Here is an 806-nt window from a genome sequence, read left to right on the forward strand (position 1 = left end):
CAAGCTGATCCTCTTTCAAGGCCAGTGAACTAAAGCAGCTGCTGGAAATCCGAAGGAAGAAAAGAATCAACATTCTTTCCCCCTCTGGTTACAAAAACGTTGCTTCTGTTATTGTTTTCGGAAGTAAACAAAAAGAGCAACATATCTCTATTTTAACATCGGAAGATCTAGTCAAGGTCTGGAAATTACCATTTTCCCCGCGTTTTTCACGACGCTCTGGAAGCCAATTATAGCTTAAAGAAAGAACGTTTTACATTCATTTGTAAAACGTTCACTCTGCCTCTCCTAGTATGCCGATAGATACCTCAAATAATCAATTTGGGTACATAAACAACCACACCATTCCAATTCATCTTTTATGAAACGATGTAAGAGGGATACAGGTTGTTTGAAAAAAAAAAAAAAAAAAAACTATTCAGACTCACTGGTCATTGGGTTCGAGTAACCTAATTTCACAACGTCGCTGCCAGACGTAAATCCTCCATCGTTCTCTTTAATCTCTATCTTTCTCTCTCTCTCTCTCTCTCTCTCTCTCTCTCTCTCTCTCTCTCTCTCTCTCTCTCTCTCTCTCTCTCTCTCTCTCTCTTGTGGTCGGAACCTATTTTCTATTTGTAATGGTTAATGTATTGATATAAATTCTTATTTTTCTTACTCATAATAATGAAGGCTCTAGTTGATAACGTTTGCATTATCTGTATTATCATTATCAATATATCATTAACATTATCATCATCATTATTATCATTATTATTATTATTTCATTTTCATTATTATTATTATTATTATTATTATTATTACTATTATTA

Source organism: Penaeus chinensis, chromosome 1 (assembly GCF_019202785.1).
Source record: "Penaeus chinensis breed Huanghai No. 1 chromosome 1, ASM1920278v2, whole genome shotgun sequence".
Lineage (NCBI taxonomy): Eukaryota > Metazoa > Arthropoda > Malacostraca > Decapoda > Penaeidae > Penaeus > Penaeus chinensis.